Below are 21563 nucleotides of genomic sequence, written 5' to 3' on the forward strand. Positions count from 1 at the left end.
ACACCCCTGTCGATCCCCTGAGGTCACCAGAAAATCTTTCTAGGACCTTCTCCCTCCTAGCGTATTCTTTATCTTCTGACCCCTTTGCTAGACTGTCTTGTACCTCGAGCACCATTTGTGCCCCCGGACATTCAGCATAGGTCCCCTGGTGCTGGGCTAGAATTCCCTCAGAATGACCCCACTTCCTCCCTCCCTCCCCACCCACTCTCATCTTCAATCCGATTCCTAGCCCAGAGCCGCCGCATGGTGATTCTGAGGACGATCTGTTGATTCTGGATCTACAGGAAGCTAAGCCTGGGAGTATTGAAAGAGGGTTCATTTTTGTGGGGCTTGGGGGTGGGCAGGGGGACATGCCCATGCCAACGGCCCCTAGATACCCCCTCCCTTAGCTGGTGTGGTTCTCCCTCAGGTCTCCTGTGAGACCAGATTATAACACCCATTTTACAGCCAAAGAAACCAAGGCTTAAAGAGTGCTTAACCTTCTGCAGGTCACATAACCGGTAAGTAAATAGATGGGATCCAAACCCAGCCCAAAAGCCCATGCCCACATGTTCATTCTCTGCTTGCCAACACCAATGCCATGAAAGCAGCAACACTGATAGTGAATGTGTGAATCATGAGCCTAGATTATGAGTTATTCCAGGTCACCATGGAAGCTCAGGGTTTATTCCTCCCTCCACGCTGAAAACGTGGTGTGGACCAGTACCCAGAAACTGTTGTCGCCACACAGTGTGAACCCAGTGGCTTGGGGCTGGGACGAGATGCAGTGAAAGAGGCTTCTTTTCCACCAAAGACCATCTTTTGGACCACCCAGCTCCAAGGAGCATCACTGACTGTGGGCCCAGGAGGGAAGTCCTCCGGGCGCTCCAAGGGTGCCTGGGCATCAGCCGTGCCACTCCGAGGGACCATCTCCAGTGGGAGGGTGAGTAGCGCCTCTCCCCTAGGCTCAGACTATGCCATTGGAAGCACAAATGAGCCTGGACCAAATGCACTCCAGTTAGAGGGAAAAGGCGGGGCAGGGAGGAAAGGGTGCTTCCCAACAGAGCAGACCTTTTTCGGTGCCTCGATCTAAAGCACAAACTTCCACCAGCATTCACCAGCCAGCTGCGCCAAATCCTTTTAGCCAGATTGGCTTTTGCCCCCAAACTGAGGAAAGAACAGGCTTAAGTGAGAGAAAGGGAAAATAAATCCAATTAAATGACCTTAATGAAGGTCATGGTGTTTGAGGTGGGCGGGGGATCGGAACACAGCCCCCACATCTCAAACACAGAGTGGGTCCTGGCTTTGGCTCCTAACATTCAAGGCATTGTTGGGAGGCCTGTCTGCAGGGGGAGCCTGTCTGCAGGGGGGAGCCTGCCTGTCTACAAAGGGGAGCCTGTCTGTCTGCAGAGGGGGGAGACTGTCTGCAGGGAGGAGACTGTCTGCAAAGGGGAGCCTGTCTGCAGGGGGGAGCTGTTGTTCTAGCCCCAACCTTCTTGGTTTTTGCTTTTGGGGGGATGGTTTTGGCTTGGGTTTTGTTTTGTTTTGCTTTTTTCTTGTTTTTGCCATCTTTAATTAATAGATTTTATTTTTAAGAGTGGTTTTAGGTTTGTAGCAAGCCAGAGCAGAAAGCACAGCGGTCCCATACTCTGCTGTAGAGTTTCCCCTGTTGTTAACATTAGTGTGGTGTATTTGCTACCACTGATGAACCAGTATTTGTACATTATTATTAGCTGAAGTCCACGGTTTACTTTAGAGTTCACTCTTTGTACAGTCCATGGGTTTCAACAAACGTATAAAGACCTATATCTACTTTTCTCTGATCTAAAAATCCTCTGTGCGGGCGCCTGGGTGGCTCAGTTGGTTAAGCGACTGCCTTCAGCTCAGGTCATGATCCTGGAGTCCCGGGATCGAGTCCCACATCGGGCTCCCTGCTCGGCGGGGAGTCTGCTTCTCCCTCTGACCCTCCCCCCTCTCATGTGCTCTCTCTCTCTCTCTCATTCTCACTCTCTCAAAATAAATAATAAATAAATCTTAAAAAAAAATAAATAAAAAATAAAAAAAATAAAAATCCTCTGTGCTCTGCCTATTTATCCCTCCTCCTCCCCTGGCAACCACTGGTCTTTCTACTCTCTCCCTAGTTTTGCCTTTTCTAAAAGAAGGCCATATAGTTGCAGTCAGTCAGTCTGTAGCCTTTTCAGCTTGGCTTCCCTTAGCAACCTGCGTTTAAAGTTCCTCTGTGTCTCTTCATAGCCTGGCAGCTCCTTTCTTGTTATTGCCAAACCATAGTCCATTGGATGGACTTTACCTGCTCCCCACCTTGGATTGTTTCTAAACCCTCCCCTTCTCCAGACTTTCCTCCCACCCCATCCCCAGCTCCGTCCCCAGATGGGACATTTCCATCCCTTCCTTCCCGCCCCATTCTTTTCTTCCTTCTCCTACCTTTCGGGATTGTTCAAGAAGGGCCCCGCTGCAAAGCCACTTTGTTGGAAAAGCCCAGAGGAGCCCCCTGATGCGGAACAGGGTTTCTGGCGGGTGGGTTTGGGCAGGAGACGGGAAGGAATTATGTGCTAGGGACCCGGAAAGGCCCAGGCGCCAAGTGGAAGCTCTGGCATCCTCCTTGGGTCTCTCTATCCCGGGAGCACCGTAGATGACCAGAGCCCCCTACCCACCCCGTAGAATCTTCCTCCCTTGACCATCATCCGACGAGAGGTCTCTTTCTGCGTAGGAGCCAGTGAGCAGGGCCCCTGGGGCCATCTCTCCGTTCTGCTGCACCAGCCGCACCCTTTACTGTCCCCAGACTTAGCAGGGGGTGCTCGGAAGATGTCAAGGGAAGCAAAATGGGCATGGCCCTTAAGAGCGGGCTACATTCTTCGTGTTTCTTTGGATCTAAGTGTTGGAGTTCTCCCCCAGTGCTCCCGCGCAGATACCGTCCCACTGGAGTGAGAGAGCACCCCGCCCGGCAGAGGTCGCCACCATCTGGAATGGGAGGTGAGTGCCCCGACGTGAGACTGCCACAGGGTCTCCTTTCAAAGGAAAGAATTCATGGCTTCAGCACCGCCCAGTTCTCTTAAACTGGCTCTTTAAATAATCCTTGTCCGTGCTTATTGGCTCCTTAGTCCTGAGCACTTGACACTTTTAACTGCTTTATTCCTTCGAAGAGTCCAGTGCAGTAGGTCCTATTGTTTGTGCTCCTCTTACAGACGGAGGAACTGAGGCATGGTGAAGGGAAGGATGAGGGACTCTGGTTTCGCTGTGATAAGGAGGGCAGTTGGTCCAGGACATGTCAAGCAGACCCAGAGGGCTGTGGAAAATAAATGGCCTTGATAAAGGCAGGTAGAGCTAATGCCAAAGGGACAGGCCAGGGAGCTATTACTGGGGCTTCTGCCTTTCTGGAAACCACGTGGAGGGCTGAATAGCTGAGGGTGACCTAGGCGTTGGTCTTAGCCCAGTACAGACTGAGGAAAGCAGGTGGGAGAGGGCCAGGGGTGGCCAGGTCCCCCTCGCCGCTGCAGGCCAAGGGTGCAGGGGCAGGATGAGCTTTGAAGGCCACGGCGGGGTGGGCTGGTGGGCTGGCATCCTGGGACCTCCAGCTCTTCCTCCTACCTCCTGCCCCTCCCTTTTTCTCTGATGCGTGCTGGGTGGCCTGGTTGGGCTTGGGAACATGGGCAGTTCGGGTGCATAAGAGCGGTGAAGTTCAAAGGCCGGTGAACGAGATCTTCAGGCAAAAGGGTGTCGCTTTCTCTGCGGAGAGCCCTGTCCTTGGGTGGCAGTGGTTCCCAATGGCTGGGGAAGGAGGAAGAAGAGGGAGCGGGAGAAAGCCTCTGAAGACCTTCCCCACCTGCTTGTGCCTTCCTGAGTCTGGGGTCAAACCACATGAGGCAGGTTTCCCTTGGTGCTTGAGGTGGTGGGGTGGTGGGGGATGCTTTATAGTTAGTCTGCTGAGCAGGCTGGGCTCCAGTCAACAGTTAGTGACAGGAGATGGACCCTGCCTAGGCGCCCTGCCGACTTCCAGTATAATGAATTATTTAATTAGATGATTATCTGGGGGTGAGGGTGGGAGCAGCAAGGACTCAGGTTTCACTGTGATGAGTGAGTGCAATTGGCCTGTATTGTGTGATCACATGGGACCCGCGGCCTTGGACAGAGTCCGACTTTGCAGCTGGAGGAAGGTATCTGGCCCCTGGGCCCAGACCCGCTGTGTTTCCTATGGAAGTTCCTTCCTTCTGGGTTCTGAGATGGACTGAAGTGGCATTTTTTAAAGATTTTATTTATTTGCCAGAGAGAGAGAGAGAGCACAAGTAGGCAAAGAGGCAGGCAGAGAGAGAGAAGCAGGCTTCCCACCGAGCAGGGAGCCTGAGGTGGGACTCGATCCCAGGACCCTGAGATCATGATCCGAGCCGAAGGCAGCTGCTTAACCGACTGAGCCACCCAGGCAACCTGAGGTGGCATTTTTCAACAGAGATTCCAGAGATGGCTTTCTCTGGAAAGAAGGCCAACAGGACACTGTCCTGTTGTCTGCTTTAAGGAATCCTATAATTTTCCTGCCTAGAAAAATCCACCCTGCCCTTCACTGAGGAAATGCCAGGATGAAGCCAGCTATGCCACAGATTTGCTGGGTGCTGGTGGGTACACTGAACTGCCTTTCCCTGGCGCTCCCTTTACCTTTTGCTCTAAAGTGTTATGTCTAACTGAGCTGTCGAACACAGAGAATCTCTTTCTAGGGCAGTGGGCCACCCAGTCTGGTGCATGGAAGAGTCACCCAGGAGCTTTCTGGCAAGGAGGTTTCCTAGCCCTAACCCAGGGAGTCCAATGACAGAGCACTGATGAGGCCTGGCCTGTGGCCCAGCAGAATCAATGAAGGTCCCCTGAGACTCACACTTTGAGAAATACCAATGGGGTGAGAGGGCTTTAAGTGCCTAGAAATGTGGCTGGGCCTCCTATACACAATACTAAAGATAGAGCCTTGAGAAGAAATGGGGTAGATGATTAGAATTTTAGTGTGGCTTTTAATGACTAAGTAAGAGATTGCTTCAGTGGGGACAGTAACTATGACTAGTACCAAGTCTCTGTAGGAAATCAGCTGAACAAGGGAAGGCTCAGAGTTGACAGGCGCAGAAGCATTGTTACTGTGACTATTTAAGTGAGTCCTGGGCTTGCTGATGCCGACAGGGTTGTTTCATGACTGTAATTACCCAACACAAGACCAGATTTCAAAGACTGATGTTGAGTAAATCCTCACTATTTGGTAAACACCTGGAGCTCTAGGAATTTGTCAAACTTCCCTTCTGAAATTTTCTGAACATTATTCTTTTCTTTTTAAAGATTTTATTTATTTATTTGACAGAGAGAGACACAGTGAGAGAGGGAACACAAGCAGGGGGAGTGGGAGAGGGAGAAGCAGGCTTCCTTCGGAGCAGGGAGCCCGATGTGGGGCTCGATCCCAGGACCCTGGGACCATGACCTGAGCCGAAGGCAGATGCTTAACGACTGAGCCACCCAGGCACCCCCTGAACATCATTCTTCATCACTTACTTATTCAAGTTTAAATTACCGGAGAATTTTTGAAAAGCTTGATCTTTTCACATTTATCACACAGTGGGGTCTCCTGGGCCCGCCTGCAGGCAGCAGTCAGACTGAGTAGTTTCTGTGCGGAGGCCACCTAGGCTCAGTGAATGTATGGGAGGATCAGCCCCGAGAGCCTTCGCAGGCAGCTTCCAGACGGACTCTGGAGGCCAGGGCCCCACTTCCCATCCTCAACATAACGTGCAGTATGTCATGTTCTCAAAGCCTAGGCTTGTCCCTGACAAATCTAGTCACTTACCTAACCCCTAAATATCTCAGCCCTTGGGAATCCCAGTTTTTTGGTGTGTTTACCTGGGGGCATGGGGTCATGAGGGAGAAGCCTCTGTGTGTTTTCCAGTGTTTCATCTGAAGACTGTTCCAAAAGCTTAAAGGGTTTGAAGGGTGCACTGTTACCAGGTACCTGGGGTGTGGGACAGAAGGCCTAAAGTCACCCCAGAGATGTGGTACATCAAAGCACAGTGGGGCTTGAGGTCAGAAACTGTGAATTCCGTAGCCTTGCCTGTGATCCAGAAACAATGGGGACCTCAGATTGTGAGCCATTTCTTAGCTGTTGAGCTGAGAAATCTCTGGCCAGAGGATCTGTTATCTTTCCTCAATTTCTCCTCTCTTATTTCTCTAAAAGGAAAACACTGGTGTTACTAAGGAGTGTCTAGGTATTTGTGTTAGGAAGCTGTAGTAAGACAAAATGGCATCTGAATTTCAAACTGCTCTCATCTCATAGAGATAGATGTTGCTTGTTTCAAACAGACACATTAAAATGTTATTGAAGATAGCGCTCAAGACTGTAAACAGTATTTAATATGCTTTAGCATATAATATACTTCATATATTTATATGGAGTATGCATATTGGTTTTTAGCCCAACTCAAGGAATTTTTATGGCAAACTCGTTAGTGAGAGATTCAAATTGGACCTAAGAGGACACCCCATTTTGGAATAGGACTGCAGACCTCAGTAACTCCTCCTCTTGAGCTCTTGAAAGGAATATACAAATTTTTCCTAGAAGAATTCTGCTTGCTTTAAGTCAAAGTGTAGGTCTGCGCTTAGCTCTAAGGGTTAACCAGCAAGATGAGTCCTCTAGAGGGCCTCCAGCCTGAAATAAAATAGGGAAACAAAGAGCCAGAAGGGAAGGGGAAAAGGGTTCGTGGTCCCTCTAGTGGGCAGTTGTGAGGTGACACTCAGATGTGCTCAGGAGCCTGAATAACTGCCTCTAGAAGAGTTAGGTCTTCCTAGATCCAGGAAGGCCCATTTACCTGTAAGATCCAAGATACTTAATTTCCTGGGAGAAACACAGTAATTAACCAGGGAAGTAGAGTAAATAGGATAGAGGTTATTTTTAAAGGGCAAGAGAGACAAATAATCTGATTTATCTAAATTTGAGATATTTATACCTGAGGTAATCATATATTTGCTGCTCTTAAGAACTTTGAGATAAATTATGTTTGGGATTTTTTTTCAGGTTTATCTAACCCCCATACTGGAAAAAATAATCTCCAGAATTCCACAATCTCTTGAAATTATCACCCACTGAAATTCCATCAATTTTTTTAAAGAACAAACCCTCACAACTTTGAGGAGTTCATATCTTAGAATAATCTGACATATATTAAATGGAAAAATCAAAACACAGAAGAATATGTGTAGTAGTCTGTGCTAAAATAAAACAGTAGTTCTGCGGAATTGATTGTATATGCATAAAATATCTCTGGGACAGAGCACACACAAATAGTGAAGTTGGTTGTCTTGTTTTCCCAAGCTTCATTGAGCTATGATTCACATAGAACATTACGGTGTATAATGTGATGAGTTGATACGTTTATATATTATGAAATGATTACCACAGTAGAATTAGTTAATACCTCTACCACCTCACATAATTACCATTTCTTTCCTGTGGTGAGAACATTTAAGATCTCCTCTCTTAGCACCTTTCAAGTATATAATACAGTATTGATAACTATAATCACCATGCTGTGCATTAGATCTTTCAGAACTAACTGGAAGTTTGTATCCTGTGACTAACATCTCCCCAGCTCCAACCCCTGGTAACCAGTATTCTACTCTGCTTCCATAGTTTAGCTTTTTTAGATTCCACATATAAGTGATAATCATATAATATTCATCTTTCTCTGATATATGTCACTTAGTGTAATGCCTTCAAGCCCATCCACGTTGTTCCAAATGGTAGGATTTTTTTCTTTCTCGTGGCTGATTAATATTCCAGTGTGCGCATGCGTAAGTATATCACATCTTCTTTATCCATTGAACTTTTGACAGACACTTAGGTTATTTCTATATCTTGGCTATTGGGAATAATGCTGCAATGAATATGGGAATGCACATAGCTCTTCAATACCCTATTTTTATTTCCTTTGATTATATACCCAGAAGTGGGATTACTGGATCCTATGGCAGTTCTATTTTTAATGTTTGGAAGAACCTCCCTACTGTTTTCCTGCCTTGGTTGTGCTGATTTGTATTCTTACCAACAGTGCACGAGGGTTCCCTTTTCTCCATATCCTTGCCAATACTTGTTATCTCTTGTCTTTTCGGATAATAGCTGTTCTAACAGGTGTGAGGTGATAGCTCATTGTGGTTTTGATTTGCATTTCCCTGATGATGTGTGATGTTGAATGTCTTTTCACATACATGTTGGCAATTTGTATGTCTTCTTCGGAAAAAATGTCTATTCAGTTCTTCTCATTTTAAAATCAGATTGTATTTTTTGCTCTTGAGTTGCATGAGCTCCTTGTATATTTTCGATATTAACCCCTTATCAGATATATGATTTGCAAATATTTTCTCCCGTTCCATAACTTGTCTTTTCATTCTGTTGTTTCTTTTGGTGTGCAGGAGCTTTTCAGTTTGATGCAACCCCACTTATTTATTTTTGCTCGTGTACTTTTGATGTCCTATCCAAAGAAAAATTGTTGCCAAGACCAGTGTCAAGGAGATTGTCCCCTATGATTTCTTTTAGGATTTTTATGGTTTCCAGTCTTGTGTTTAAGTGTTTAATCCATTTTGAGTTAATTTTTGTGAGTGATCTAAGATAGACATCCAATTTCATTCTTCTGCATATGGATATCCGGTTTTCCCAACACTATTTATTGAAGAGACTATCCTTCTCCCACTGAGTATTCTGGGACTTCCATTCTGTTCTGTTGGTCTATGTGTCTATTTTTATGCCTGTAGCATACTGTTTTGATTACTGTTGTTTTATAGTATAGTTTGAAATCAGGAAGTGTGATACCTCTGGGTATTTGTTCTTTCTTAGGATTGCTTTGCTGATTACTCAGGGTCTTTTGTTGTTATGTATGAATTTTAGGATTTTTTTTTTTCTATTTTTGAGGGGAAAAAAATTCCCTGGGTCCTGGGCTTTTCACACTGGAATTTTGATAGGGATTGCTTTGCATCTGTAAGATGGCTTTGGGTAGTATGGACTTTTTAACAAATTCTTCTGATCCATAAACATGAGTTATCTTTCTATTTATTTGTGTCTTCTTCCCTTTCTTTCATGAAAGTCTTGTAGTTTTAAGTATATAGAACTCCTTGTTAATCTATTACTAAGTATTTTATCATTTTTGATATTGTGAATGGGATTTTATTTTTCAGATATTTCATTGTTAGTGTATAGCGACACAACTGATTTCTGTATGTCGATTTTGTATCTTGCAACTTTATTGAATATGCTAATTCTATGTTGGAGTCTAGGGTTTTCTATATATGAGATCATATCTGGAAATAGAGACAATTTTACTTCTTCATTTCCGGTTTGGATGCCTTTTATTTTATTTTTTCTTGCCTGATTGCTCTGGCTAGGACTTCTAGTAATTTGATGAATGGGAGTAGTGAGACTGGGCATCCTTGTCTTGTTCCTGATCTGAGAGGGTAAGTTTTTAACCTTTCACCATTGAGTATGATGTTGGCTTTGGTCTTGTCATGTGTGGCCTTTATAATGTTGAGGTTCATTCCTCCTATACCCAATTTTTTGAGAGTTTCTATCATGAAGTGATGTTGAAGTTTGTCAAATGCTTTTGCTGCATTTATTGAGAGGGTCATAGGATTTTTATCTTGTATTATGTTAATGTGGTGTATTACATTTTTGGTTTGTGTATGTTGAACCATCCTTGTTTTCCAGGAATACATCCCACTTTATCATGATGTATGATCCTTTTAATGTCCTGTTGAATTTGGTTTCCTAACACTTATTTTGTTGGGAATTTTTGCATCTGTATTCATCAGGGAGATTGGCCTGTAGTTTTGTTCTTGAAGTATCCTTATCTGGCTTTGGTAGTAGAGTAATTCTTGCAGAATGAGTTTGGGAGTGTTCTTTTCAATTTTTTGGAAGAATTTGAAAAGGAATGGCATTAATTCTTCTCTAAATGTTTGGTAGAATTCACCAGGAAAATGATGTGACCCTGGGCTTTTCTTTGTTAGATTTTTGATTACTCATTCAGTGTCCTTACTTATTACTGGTCTATGTTCAGATTTCCCATTTCTTCCTTATTCAGTCTTGGTAGGTTGTGTCTTTCTAAGAATTTATCCATTTCTTCTGGATTATCCAGTCTGGTGGTGTATAATTGTTCATAGTAGTCTCCTATAATACTTTGTGTTTCTGTGGTATCAATTGCAATGCCTTTTATTTCTGATTTCATTTGATTCTTTTTTCTTAGTGTAGCTAAAAGTTTGCCAACTTTATCTTTTCAAAACAACTCTCTTTTTTCCCCCCCTATTTCTCTGGTTTTTATTTTTGCTCTGATCTTTGTTATTTCTTTCCTTCTGTTAACTTTGGGCTTATCCTCTTGTTTTTCTAGTTTCTTGAGATGTAAAGTTGTTCAAGATTTTTTTAAATTAATGTTAGTGTTTATCATTATATACATCTCTCCTGGAACTGCTTTTGCTGGATCCCATAAGTTTTGATATATTGTATTCCCATTTTCATTTGTTTCAAAGGTATTTTTTTTAACTTCCCTTTGATTTCTTCTTTGACCTATTAGTTGTTCAGGAGCATGTTGTTTAATTTCCACATATTTGTGAATTTTCCAGTTTTCCTCCTGTTATTCTAGTTTCATATAATTTCGGTCAGAAAAGATACTTGGTATGATTTCAATCTTTGCTAAGACCTGTTTTGTGACCTATTAAATGATCTATCCTGAATAATGTTCCGTGTGCACTTGAGAAGAATGTGTATTCTGTTGTTGTTGGATGGAATGTTCTGTATTTATCTGTTAGACCATTTCTGTCTAAAGCGTAGTTCAAGTCCAACATTCCCTTATTTTCTGTCTGGATTATCTATCCATTGTTGAAAGTGGAATATTCAAAGTCCTCTACTATTATTGTATTGTTGTCTATTTCTTTATTCATGTGTATTTGCCTAATATGTTTAGGTTCTTCAGTGTTGGGTACTTGTATGTTATGACCGTTATATCCTTTTGAATTGACCCCTTTATAATTGTATGATGATCTTCTTTGTCTCATTACCCTTTTGGTCTTAAAGTCTATTTTGTCTGATATTAGTTACCCCTGCTGTCTTGTGGTTTACACTTGCATTGGACGTCTTTTTCCTTACCTTCACTTCGGGCCTATGTCTGTCCTTAAAGCTGAAGTGAATCCCTTGTAAGCAGCATATAGTTATATCTTGTTTTTTAAGTCTATCCTGCTAGTCTGTGCCTTTTGTTTGGTATAATTATTGATAGGTAAGAATTTATTGATGCTTGGGTACCTGGGTGGCTCAGTTGGTTGGGCGACTGCCTTCGGCTCAGGTCATGATCCCAGAGTCCTGGGATCGAGTCCCACATCGGGCTCCCGGCTCAGCGGGGAGCCTGCTTCTCCCTCTGACCTTCTCCCCTCTCATGCTGTTTCTCTCTCTCTCTCAAATAAATAAATAAAATCTTAAAAAAAAAAGAATTTATTGATGCTATCTTAATGTTTTCTAGCTGTTTTGTATTTTCCTTCTTATTTCCTCTCTTCCTTTATTTGTAAATTGATGATTTTCCATAGTGATATGCATTGATGCACTTCTCTATCCTTTATAAATCTTCTGTAGGGGGGCGCCTGGGTGGCTCAGTCGTTAAGCGTCTGCCTTTGGCTCAGGTCATGATCCCAGGGTCCTGGGGTAGAGCCCCACATCAGGCTCCCTGCTTGGCGGAGAGCCTGCTTCTCCCTCTCCCACTCCCCTTGCTGGTGTTCCCTCTCTCACTGTCTCTCCCTCTCTGTCAAATAAATAAATAAAATCTTAAAAAAAAAATCTTCTGTAGGCTTTTGCTTTGTGGTTACCATAAGGTTTACATAAAACATAGATACAACAGTCTATTTATGCTGATAACAACTTTAATTGCATATAAAAATCCAATCCTTTAACTCCTCCCACTTTTTCGTTTTTGATGTCCTAACTTATCTCTTTTTATATTATGTATTCATTAACAAATTGTACATATAGTTACTTTTAATACTCTTGTCCATTAACCTTTATACTAGTCTTATGTGATTGATACACAACCATATTACAATAGGAGTATTCTGAATTTGATTATATACTTACTTTTACCAGTGTGTTACTAATTTTATTTCAGCTCAAACTCCTTTTTTTTTTTAAGATTTTATTTATTTATTTGACAGAGACACAGAGAGAAAGGGAACACAAGCAGGGGAAGTGGGAGAGGGAGAAGCAGGCTTCCATGGAACATGGAGCCCGATGTGGGACTCAATCCCAGGAACCTGGGATCATGACCTGAGCCGAAGGCAGATGCTTAATGACTGAGCCACCCAGGTGCCCCATCAGCTCAAACTCCTTTCAACATTTACAGATTTTTAAAATTATTTTTTAGGTCTTCAAGTAGACCATAATTTTAATTGATTAACCAAGACTGACAAAAACAACCACATAGCAGGACGCCTGGGTGGCTCAGTCGGTTAAGTCTGCCTTTCGGGCTCAGGTCATGATCCCAGGGTCCTGGGATTGAGTCCCACTGAGCAGGGAGCCTGCTTCTCCCTCTGCTTGCCCCTCTCTCTCTGACAAATAAATAAAATCTTTAAGAAAAGAGGAAAAACAACTGCATAGCTAAGTGCCAGGGACATGATTACAAGGGAATAAAAGCATTTTAGAGAAAGAGGTGTCAGGTGGGCAATAATTAGAAGATGTGGAGTGGTAAGAGTGCAGTAGAAAGGGGTGAGCCATCGTAAGGATGGACGGAAACCTGATTTAGAAGGGAACAAATGCGGAAAAATGAAATATAAAATGCTGCTGTTTAAAATTCACCTAAATTTGCGATACAACAGGATTCTAGTGATTTGGGGGTAGACTTTAAAGCAGCCTGTGTGAATCACAGAATCCACCTTAGTGGTGTAAAATCATGACAGACTCAATCTGTAACTATGGTGGAACTACACTGGCAACACAGAACAGCTACCCAATGATAAGTTGAGATCAACTCTGCTATTGAAATTTTATTGTCACTTTTCAAAATCAGTTTCTTGAATCCACCAGAATAAGTTTCTTATGACAGGAATTGTTCCCTAAGTTGCATAACTGTACTGAGTAGGATACTTGGTATAAACAGACTCACCAAGTCCCAGTGGGTTCAAATGAAATATCTCGATTCAATTTCTAGGTAAGTTTTCTTGAAGCACAGTTTTCATTTTCTCATTCCTTAGTTCAAAAAACTGCAAGGGATCCCTCCTAAATCTAAGATAAGTTCGCTGAACTTGACCTTCAGAAGTCCTTCCACACTCCCATTCTAGTATACTTAACATACCGTGGTATATTAGTTTGAAAAATTTAATTTGAATTTAATTTAAATTCAAGTATATTAATTTTGAAAAATTTAATTCTAGTATACTTAACATACCATGGTATATTAGTTTCTGGTGCACAATATAGTGATTCAACAATTCTGTATGTTACTCAGTGCTCATTGTGGTAAGTGTACTCTTAATCCCCTTCATATTTCACTCATCCCCCTCCCCCCCCAACTCTCCTCTGGTAACCATCAGCTTGTTCTCCATATTTAAAAGTGTTTTTTTGTTTGTCTCTTTTCTTTGTTTTGTTTCTTAAATTCCACATGAGTGAAATCATATTGCATTTGTCTTTCTCTGACTGATTTCACTTAGCATTATACTCTTTAGATCCTTCCATTTTGTTGCAAATGGCAAGATTTCATCTTTTATGGCTGAATAATATTCCATTGTATACGTTTTATCCATTCATCTATCATTGGACACTTGGGTTGCTTCCGTATTTGGCTATTGATAGTATGCATTTATTGCCATTTTGTTATTTGTTTTATGGTTGTTTTTGTAGTTCTTCTCTGTTCTTCTCTTGCTCTCTTTCAGTTTGCTGGCTTTCTTTAGTGATATACTTGGAATCTTTTCTTTTTATTTGCATATCTGTTCCAGTTTTTGATTTGTGGTTACCATTAGGTTTATATATAACATCTTAGGCACATAGCAATCTATATGAAGTTGATGGTTACTTAAATTTGAATCCATTCTAAAAGCATTAAATTTTTACTCCTCCCCCTCCCACACCATGTTTTAGGTATGGTGTCATACTTTACATTTTTGTTTGGTGAATCCCTTGACTGATTTTTATAAATATATTTTTTACTGCTCTTGTGCTTCCTACTTTTCTTACTCCTGCTTATAGTCTTTCTTGTCACACAGAGACTCACTGTTAACATTTCTTGTAAGGCTGGTTTCATGGTCATGAATTCCTTTAACTTGTGTTTGTCTGGGAAACTCTTTCTCTCTCCTTCTATTCTGTATAATAGCCTTGCTGGATAGAGTATTCTTGGTTGCAGGTTTTCTTTCATCAATTTGAATATATCATGCCACTCTCTTCTTGTTTACAAAGTTTCTGCTGAAAAATCAGCTGATAACATTTTGGGGTTTCCCTTGTATGTAACTGTTTTCTCTTGCTTTTAAAATTCTCTCTTGATCTCTGCTTTTTGCCATTTTAATTACTATGTGTCTTAGTGTGGACCTCCTTGGTTGATTTAATTGGAGGCTTTCTGTGCCTTCTGGATCTGGATTTCTGTTTCCTTCCCCAGATTCATGAAGTTTTCAGCTATTTCTTCAAATAAATTTCTGTGCCCTTATCGCCCTTTTCTTCTGGGATCCCTAAATGAGAATATTATAATGCATGATGGCTACACTGAGTTCCTTTCATCTATTTTCATTTTTTATTTTTTCTCTCTCTTGTCCAGCTTGCTTACTTTCCATTACTCTGTCCTTCTGGTTGCTGATCTCTTCTGCTTCCTCTAGTCTATCATTTATTCCCTCTAGTGTATTTTTAATATCAGTTAATGAGTTCATCTCTGATTGGTTCTTTGTTTTCTATCTTTTTCCTAAGGGTCTCACTGAGATCCTCCACTCTGTTCTCAAGGCCAGTGAGTATTTTTATGACCATTACTTTAAATTCTCTATCAGGCATATTATCTCCATTTCATTTAGCTATCTTACTGTGATTTTGTCGTGTTCTTTTATTTAGGGGAGATTCTGTCTCATTTTGTCTCTGTTTTTATGTGTTAGGAAAGTCAGTTATGTCTCCTGCCCTTGAGAGTAGTGGCCTTATGATGAAGAGGTCCTGTAGTGCCCTGCAGTGCAATGTCCCTGTTTACGAGAACCTATTTGTGTTGTGTGTGCCCTATTGCTGAGCCACATTTGCCTTCAGTCTAGTCATCTGCAATGGCTCTATTTGCTTGGTTGTGGGCAGGGTTTTGTTCCTGTGTTGTTAGTGGGCCAATCTGGGGACACCTTGAGCTTGAATTGGGTCAGACCAGGTGTTTGCCAGAGCTGCGGTAGCATCAAACTGCAGGGTGCTTCCCCTGCGTTGTCTCCTGAGAAGCTTTTGTTGGTGGGCAGGGCCAGTTATCTGCCCCTGCCCATGCCTTGGTTTACAGTGTGACTGGGGTGTGTGATTATCTTCCCCCCTCCCCAGGGAAGGAGTCACTTTTGGGTGGTGCTGGCCACTGTTGGGGTTGCTTGCACCCTGCCAGGCTTATGACACTGCTTTAGATGGTCACCTGCCAACGGTGCATTGGAGATCTGCAGGAGAAGGCAGAGGCGGGTCATGCGGGGCCAGGAAGATCTGCCCTGGTCTGCTGTGAAGTGCACTGTTAGCAAGCTAGATGGGAGTGTTCATGCTATACTGGTTCCCACAAGTGTCTGTGTATCTAGGCTGAGGTGCAGGGGTGGGGGAAATGGCACCCACCAGCTCTTTTGTTCTTGAGGAAGTCTCCCAAAAATCCCTGCCCCTCCAGCAGACACTCTGAGATAAGGAAGTAAATCTCCTTTCTGTATACCCAAGGCACTTTTCAAACTCAGCTTCGTATTGCCCTCGGAGCCCACTGATTTTTAAAATTCCAGGTGTTACACTGATTATAAAAACAAAGTTAGGCCCCTCTGGTTTTCAAAGCCAAATGTTACTGGGATTCGTCTTCCTAGTGTGGGTCTCTTGTGTCTGGGGTGCTTGGTGTGGGATCTGCTCCTCTCCCCTCTCCATGCCCAGGGTATCCCTCTCACCAGTGGACATTCCCATGGGTCAATTTGGCTACTGACCATGTCTCTGCCCTTCCTATCCTCTTTGATGTGGCCTCTTCTCTACACTTAGCTGTGGAGAGTCAGTTTTGCCACTCTTCAGGTCATTTTCTGGTTTATTTACTTTGATATGGGAGTTATTTGGTATAACCATAGGAAGAAGTCCACTTGGGATCCTCTCATTCTGCCACCTTCTCTGGAAGTCAGCATTTTTTAAAAATTATTGAATATTAAGAGTTCTTTATATATTTTAGGTACATGTCCCTTGTCAGATACATGATTAGCAAAATATTTCTCCCATTCTGTGGGAGAATACGAGAGTATTTGATTTTTTAAGATCTCCAGTCTATTTTTCTTTCTTTCTATTTTTTCTTTTGTGGGTTGTAACTTTGGTTCTAAGGTATGTTACTAAGTAAAAGTCATGTGTACAGAATTGTTTATATAATAGTAATTTGTCTTTGTAAAAAAGGATGAAGGACAAGGAGAATATATGTTTGCATGTGCTTATATATGCATAAACAGTATAAACTGAAAAATAGTACTTATCTCTACTATTAGGGAAGAACTGCAGGGATGGGAGCCATGGGTAGGAAGGAGAATTTGCTGTATACCTTTTTTATTTCATTTTTGAATAAAAATATTCACTATGTAAAACAATTAAAAATAGTGATTGAGTAAACCTAGGCTTCTAATACTCATACTGCATGAAACAGGCCCTCAAAAAGGCAAGAAAATTTTTGAAGGTATTGTGTGCATGTGGTAGAAAAAATCCAAACAGGAGTATGCAGTAAAAATGAGTCTCTTTCTTACCTGTGATTCCCAGTCCTTTGGATATCACCACTCTTACCAGTTTCTTGTGTAGCTTACCAGACATATTATGTGACTATAAAAGTGTGTATGTACCTGCACATAGCCATACCACTCCTCTCCCCTCCCATTTTTTAAAATAAGCTATAAACACTGTTCTGCAAACATGCTCTTCACTGAAAAACAGATTTTGTAGATTGGTTCTACAATGATGTAAAATCTGCATCAATACTTATCAGTCTACTTAATTTAACTTTTAAGTAGGCTATATAATTTTAACATATGTCATTTAACTAGTTCCTTGCTAATGAATTTTGAGGTTATTTTCTACTCTGTTACTACAATGTTGCAGTGAATATCCTTGTATATACATGCAAGGTAGATAAATCCTTGATAGTATATACATTAGATAAATTCCTGATGTGGAGCTGTTGGGTCAAAGAGTATATGCTTTTGGGGCATCTGGGTGGCTCAATCGGTTAAGCATCTGCCTTCGGTTCAGGTCATGATCCCGGAGTCCTGGGATTGAGCCCCATGTCGGATTCCCTGCTCAGCAGGGAGTCTGCTTCTCCCTCTCACCCTCCTCCATCTTGCGCGCTCTCTCTCTCTTTCTCAAATCTTCAAAAAAAATATGCTTTTAATATTTTCATGTATTTTCTAACAGAGCTCTAGAATCAAATTATCAAAAATATCCTCTCAGGATTGTGACTGGAAGCATTTCTTGTAAGGCAGGTCTAGTGGTGATGAACTTCCTAAGCTTTTGTCTGGGAAAGTCTTTATCTCCCTTTCATAGCTGAAGAACAACTTTGACAGATAGTATTCTTGGTTGGCAGGTATTTTTCTTTCTTCTTTTAAAAATCATTTTATTTTTGGGGTGCCTGGGTGGCTCAGTAGGTCATGAGATCCAGCCCTGCTCTGGGCTCCATGCTCAGGGCATTCTGCTTGAGATTCTCTCTCTCTCCCTCTGCCCCACCCTCCCCACTGTTTCGCTAAAATAAATACATCTTTTAAAAAATCATTTTTTATCATGATATGTGTACTCTTTTTATCTCCATTCCTTTATTTCCCTCATACCACCACCCACCCTGCCCTCTGGTAACCATCTGTTTGTCCTCTATAGTTAAGAGTCTGTTTCGTGGTTTGTCTCTTTTTCCTTTGCTTATTTGTATTGTTAAATTCCACATGTGAGTGAGATCATACGGTATTTGTCTTTCTCTGATGTATTTTGCTTAGCATTATACTCTCTAGCTCCATTGATGCTGTTGCCAATGGCAAGATTTCATCCTTTTTATGGTGAATAATATAATCTTTATCCACTTGTCTATCAACGGACACTTGCATTGCTTCCATAGTTTGGCTATTGTAAATAATGCTGCAATAAACATGGGGTGCATGTATTCCTTTGAATTAGGTTTTTTTTTGGGGGGGGGTAAATACCCAGTAGTGCATAGGGTAGTTCTATTTTTAATTTTTTGAGTAGCCTCCATACTGTTTTCTACAGTGGTGGTACCAATTTGCATTCCTACCAACAGTGTACCAGTGTTCCTTTTTCTCCACATTCTCATCAACACTGTTTCTTATGTTTTTTATTTTAGCCACTCTGATGAGGTGATATCTCATTGTACTTTTGATTTGTATTTCCCTGATACTGAGTGATGTTGAGCATGTGTCTGTTGTCCGTCTATATGTGTTCTTTGGAGAAATGTCTGTTCATGTCTTCTGCCCATTTTAATTATATTATTTGATTTGGGGGTATTGAGTTATGTTAGTTCCTTATATATTTTGGATTCTAATCCTCTATTGGATATGTCATTTGCAAATGTCTTCTCCAATTCAGTAGGTTGCCTTTCAGTTTTGTTGATTGTTTCCTTCACTGTGAATAAACTTTTTGTTTTTGTTTGGTTTTTTGTTTTGTTTTGTTTTTTGTTTTTGTTTTAGTACTCTCTACACACAATGGGCTCAAACTCATGACTCCAAGAGTCACATGCTCTTCCAACTGAGCCATTCAGGCACCCCACCATAGTGTTTTAATTACTGCCTCTTTGTAATATAACTTGAAATCTGGAATTGTGATACCTCCAGTTTTGTTTTTCTTTTTCAAGATTGCTTTGGCTAGGTCTTTTGTGGTTCGGTACAAATTTTAGAATTATTTGTTCTAGTTCAGAGAAAAATGTTACTGGTACTTTGATACAAAATGCATTAAATCTGTAGGTTCCTTTTGATAGACATTTTAACAATGTTTCTACTTCCAATCCAAGAGCATGGAATGTCTTTCCATTTCTTTGTGTTGTCTTCAATTTCTTTCATCTGTGTTTTATAGTTTTCAGAGTACAGGTCTTTCACCTCTTTGGTTAAGTTTATTCCTATTTAAATGTTTTTGGTGCCATTGTAAATGGGATTTTTTTCTTAATTTCACTTTCTGCTGTTTCATTATTAGTGTTTAGGAATGCAACAGATCTCTGTACATTGATTTTATGTCCTGTGACTTAATTCATTTATCATAGTTTTTTGTTGGAGTCTGAAGGGTTTTCTATACACAGTATCATGTCATTTGCAAATAGTGAAGTTTTACTTCTTCCTTACCAATTTGCCTTTTATTTCTTTTTCTTGTCTGATTGCTGTAGCTAGATCTTCCAGTACTCTGTTGAGTAAGTGGTGAGTGGACATCGTGTCTTGTTACTGACCTTAGGGAAAAAGCTGTCGGTTTTTCCCCATTGAGGATGATGTTAGCTGTGGGTTTTTCATATAAGGCCTTTATAATGTTGAGGTATGTTTCCTCTAGACCTATTTTGAGGGATTTTATCATGAATGGATATTTTACTTTGTCAAATGCTTTTTCTGTATCTATCAAAATGATCATATGGTTTTTAATCTTTCTCTTATTGATGTGGTTTATCACGTTGATTGTTTCGGGCATATTGAACTCCACTTGCATCCTGGGAATAAATCCGACTTGGTAATGTGTATGATTTTTTAAATGTATTTTTGGATTCGGTTTGCTAATTTTTTGTTGAGGATTTTTGCATCTATATTCATGAGAGATAGTGGCCTGTAGTTCTTTTTTGTGGTGTATCTGGTTTTGGTATCAGGATGATACTGGCCTCATAGAATGACTTTTGAAGTTTTCCTTCCTCTTGTATTTTTTGGAATAGTTTGAGAAAAAAAATGGGTATTAACTCTTCTTTATTTTTGTTTAAAGATTTTATTTATTTATTCATGAGAGACAGAGGGAGAGAAAGAGGGGGAGAGAGAGAGAGAGAGAGAGAGAGAGAGAAGCAGAGGGAGAAGCAGGCTCCCAAGGAGCAGGGAGCCCGATGCGGGACTCGAACCCAGGACCCTGGGATCATGACCTGAGCCGAAGGCAGATGCTTAACCATCTGAGCCACCCAGGCGCCCTTAACTCTTCTTTAAATGTTTAGTAGAATTTGCCTGTGAAGCCATCTGCTCCTGGACTTTGTTTTTTGGGGGGAATTTTTTGATTACTGATTCAATTTCTTTTTTTTTTTTTAAAGATTTTATTTATTTGCTAGAGAGAGAGAGCATAGGCGAGAGAGAGCGAGAGCACAAGCAGGGAGAGCTGCAGGCAGAGGGAGAAGCAGGCTCCCTGCTGAGCAAGGAGCCTGATGCGGGACTTGATCCCAGGACTCTGGGATCATGACCTGAGCTGAAGGCAGCCACTTAACCGACTGAGCCACCCAGGCGTCCCTACTGATTCAATTTCATTGCTGGTACTGGTTCAAGTTTTCTATTTCTTCCTGCTTTAGTTTTGGCAGGTTATGTATATTTTTAAGAATTTATCCCTTTTAAGTTGTCCAATTTGTTGGTATATAGGTTTTTTATAATATTCTGTTACAATTATTTGTATTTCTGTGGTGTTAGTGGTTATTTCTCATCTTTCATTAGTAATTTTGTTTGTTTGGGTCCTCTTTGTTTTTCATGAATCTTGCTAGAGGTTTGTCAATTTTGATCTTTTCAAAGAACCAGCTCCTGGTTTCATCAATTTGTTCTGTTTTTTAGTTTCTGTATCATTTATTTCTGCTCTGATATTCATTATTTCCTTCCTTTTGCTGGGTTTGGGTTTTGTTTCTTCTTCTAGCTCCTTCAGATGTAAGGCTAGGTTGTTTGAGATTTCTCTTCCTTTTGAGGTAGGCCTGTATTTCTATAAACTTCCCTCTTAGAACCACTTTTTGCTGAATCCCAAAGATTTTGGACTGTTGTGTTTTCATTTTCATGTAATTTTTTATTTCTTCTTTGATCACTTGGTTGACCCATTCATTGGTTAATAGGATGTTATTTAACCTCCATGTATTTGTGCTCTTTCCCAATTTTTTCTTCTGGTTAATTCTAGTTTCATACCATTGTGGCCAGAAAAGATGCATGGCATGACTTTGATCTTTTTGAGTTTGCTGAGACTTGTTTTGTGGCCTAATATGTGATCTGTTCTAGAGAATGTTCCATGTGCACTTGAAAAGAATGTATTCTGCTGTTTTAGGATAGAATGTTCTGAATATGTCTGTTAAATCCATCTAGTCCAGTGTGTCATTCAAGGCCTTGTTGATTTTCTATTCGGATGATCTGTCTATTGATGTAAATGGGGTGTTAAAAGTCCCCTACTATTATTTTATTATTATTTCTTTTATGTTTGTTTTTAACTG

At 41.3% G+C, this 21563-nt stretch overlaps 1 protein-coding gene across 4 annotated transcripts in view; it reads left to right on the forward strand.

Annotated features, from left to right (window-relative positions):
* Window positions 1-21563, forward strand: part of EEPD1 (endonuclease/exonuclease/phosphatase family domain containing 1) — a 156040-nt gene that overhangs the window by 109168 nt on the left and 25309 nt on the right. For 3 of the 4 annotated variants that reach the window (XR_015766790.1, XR_015766788.1, XR_015766791.1), the window contains exons 9-10: window positions 230-922; window positions 2708-2970. The gene's annotated coding sequence lies outside the window, so the exon portion shown is untranslated. The remainder of the gene's footprint in view (window positions 1-229; window positions 923-2707; window positions 2971-21563) is intronic. The other variant, XR_015766789.1, reaches the window with a different exon arrangement.

Source organism: Eumetopias jubatus, unplaced genomic scaffold (assembly GCF_037043125.1).
Source record: "Eumetopias jubatus isolate StellerSeaLion01/CBP00866 unplaced genomic scaffold, mEumJub1_p1.0 scaffold_14, whole genome shotgun sequence".
Lineage (NCBI taxonomy): Eukaryota > Metazoa > Chordata > Mammalia > Carnivora > Otariidae > Eumetopias > Eumetopias jubatus.